This window comes from Dromiciops gliroides, chromosome 2, assembly GCF_019393635.1.
Source record: "Dromiciops gliroides isolate mDroGli1 chromosome 2, mDroGli1.pri, whole genome shotgun sequence".
In the NCBI taxonomy this organism is placed as follows: domain Eukaryota; kingdom Metazoa; phylum Chordata; class Mammalia; order Microbiotheria; family Microbiotheriidae; genus Dromiciops; species Dromiciops gliroides.
In genome coordinates this window covers 580178559-580181715 of record NC_057862.1, presented here as the reverse complement: position 1 = coordinate 580181715, position 3157 = coordinate 580178559, and the positions used below count along the sequence as shown (strand labels likewise).

Here is a 3157-nt window from a genome sequence, read left to right as displayed (position 1 = left end):
GGTGTGTTTTTGAGGAAAGGGAGAAAGGAAGAGAGGAGAGGGAAGGAAGTAGGCTTGATATCATTTTGCTCATTTGTCATTAATCTCTTTTTCATCTAAAACAATAATTCTGATAATAAGCTTCCAGGTTATTGGATTCCAGATAACTAAACATTTCCTATACCTTGCCTTCAGAATTTGGGAGCTGTTTGTGAATACATACATATATATGAAACTTCAAATGTATTATGTACAACTTGCTTTTCCTTTTTTTAAAAATTTCAAATATTTTAATAATAGTTCTTTGCCAGGCATTTAAAACACCAGTTTGTGAGGATAGACTCCATTGGAGAGAGAGAATACAGAGCTCAGGTAGCCACGGAGCTGAGGAATCTTCTTGATTTGGGGCAGGATCTGAGAGTCCACTGCTTTCTGGTCCGCCTTGTGCTGCTCTATAATCTCATATTTCTCTTTTTCTGTGTCAAAAATCTCTCCTTCTTGGTGTCTAGGTTTACGGAGCCTCTTTTTCTTGAAGTAACCATCAGTAAGATGATTTGGAATTTTCACACCTGAAAGGTTAACCTTGGTAGAAGTGGCAATGACAAATTTCTGATGGGTTCTTTGCTGAGGAACATGGTTGATGGTCAGAGGTCCAGTTACCAGTAGTAAGCCACTAGCCAGCTGCTTCAGGAAAACCACTTGCTTGCCCCTGTGGCGGCCAGTGAGCATGATCAGATCCGTGCCTCGGGTGATGCTAGATCAGAGTCTCCTCATGTGCTGGCTGAAGGGCTTTTTGCCATGACTGAGCAGCTTTCTTAGGCACATCCTCGGTAGGGTAATACGAAGGTATTTTATGGATCTTCACCACTCAGTTTCCTCCATTCTTATCCTCACCAACTGGCTTTGAGATGGTAGCATGTACCTTCTCTTTCTTTTTCCTTTAAATCCGGGTTTTGGGTGCAGTGTACTTGCGTTTGTACATGGCCCGCCTGGAATACATGGCAGACCTTGAGTATCTGCCGATCCCTCTGGCCAGGACCGGGTTGCGGCTGCAATGCTTTCAAGGCTTTTTCACCACCTTCTCGGCAGCATCTTCCTTTTGGGGCTTCTTTTCCTTTTTTTCTTTTTTGACCTTTTTTTTCCTTTAGCTCCTTTGGGGGGTTTTGGTCCGCCATCTTGAGAGATGGGAAAGAGGCTATTCCTTTTAAATATATATTACAGTTATCACATAACTTTCTTTTTTCTTCCCTCCTTCCACCCTAGATACACATATATATGTATGTATGTATGTATATGTGTGTGTGTGTGTATATATATATATATATATATATATATATGTATATGTGTGTATATATATACACACACACATACCTCCAGGTCTCTTGACTGAAAATTTGTTTTTTTCTAAAACAGGGGTTCTTAACCTGCTGTGAACTCATATGGGGGGAAATTAAATCTTTATTTTCATAAACTTCTAAATGAAAAAAAAAGAAATATACACACACATTCACATGTAAATGTTTATATATAGGAAGTAGCATGGTGAATAGAGTCCTCCACTTGGCATCAGAAAGAACTAAGTTCAAATCAGGCCTCAAATACTTATTGGCTGTATGATCCTGGGCAAATCACTTAACTCCTTTCTATCTCAGTTACCTCATCTGTAAAATGAGCATAGTAATAGAATCTATCTCCCAGGGTTCTGGTGAGAATAAGATCAGATAAAATTTGTCGAATACTTTGTAAACCTTGAAGCACTATACACATGCTAGCTACCATTATCATCCTCATCATTATTATTATGCTTTTCATTCATATAATGAATTATCATACAAATGATGGTTGTCAGATATTCTTGCCAAGTCTCTCCCAAAGGCAGAGAAGGGGGTAAATGGCCTTAATTGCCATCAAGTCAAACCAACAAGCATTTATTCATTTTTTTTTCAGGGCAATGAGGGTTAAGTGACTTGCCCAGGTTCACACAGCTAGTGTGTCAAGTGTCTGAAGCCAGTTGGAACTCAGGTCCTCCTGAATAGAGGGCCAGTGCTTTATACACTGAGCCACCTAGCTGCCCTCAACAAGCATTTATGGTGGTACCTCAGAGTTGTTTTAATTTACATTTCTTTAATCAGTAGTGATTTAGAGCATTTTTTCATATGGCAATAGATAGCTTTGATTTCTCAACAAGCATTTATTAACTACCTACTATGTGCCAAGCACTGTGCTAAGCACTGGGGATACAATGAAAAGTGAAAACGGTCCCCACTATCAAGGAGCTCAAGTCTAACAGGATTTAAATACTCTGACAGAGTGGAGATGGATCTCTGCCAGCCCCAAGTCATTGCCATCAAGACAGCTAAAAAAGTCAATTAAAACCATGGTCAAAACCAAAAGAATTTGCAGCAATGAATATACCTCAGTTTTAGGCTACTATCCTTGAAGGTCTGGTGAGATAATAATGATAATGCCTGATGTTTAAGTGGGACTTTGTTGGCAAATCACTTTGCACAAATTGATGTTCACAACAACCATGTAAGATTGGTGCTCTTACTGTCCTCATCTTACATACAGGAGAAGTGAGCCTTAAAGAGATTAGGTGACTTACCAAGAATCACAAAGCTAGTAAGCATCTGAGATAGGATTTAAATCCACTATGTTCAGTGCTCTATCCACTATGACATACTTCCTCTCTGATATACTTACCATGTGCTTGACTATAGGAAGTTTTTGACATGGCCACTTGTCCTCTGGAACAGAGGTTGCCAAAGATGCAAGCAAGACATTGGGAATCCATGACCTATGGGCAAATTGTCATTAACCTGGGCCTCCTAACCCCTACTTCTTATGCACATAGACCCTCCACATTGGCACTCATGAAAGGTTTCATAGAATGATGTATTAAAGACCAACATTTTATTACACAGAGATAGAAACTGAAGACCAGCTGATAAGTCAGTTAATCAATCCTATTTCTGAACTCATATCTTTTATCTAAACACCAGTGGACTTTTACCTATAGAGTTAGCTGATTTAGCTCTTTGTGTCTTACTGATGAACAATAGAAAAAGGTCATACATTTCAATTTTATGAATTGCTTCTCTAGGCTATGATATGACTTAGAAGTTTGCTAAGAGCAGGAACAGTTGTGGGGCAGGGTTACATTTGGCAAATCCTTTTG

At 39.2% G+C, this 3157-nt stretch overlaps 1 pseudogene; it reads right to left on the bottom strand.

The window, feature by feature from the left end:
- Positions 1-294: 294 nt before the first annotated feature.
- LOC122743101 lies at positions 295-1154 on the bottom strand (annotated as a pseudogene).
- Positions 1155-3157: the final 2003 nt, after the last annotated feature.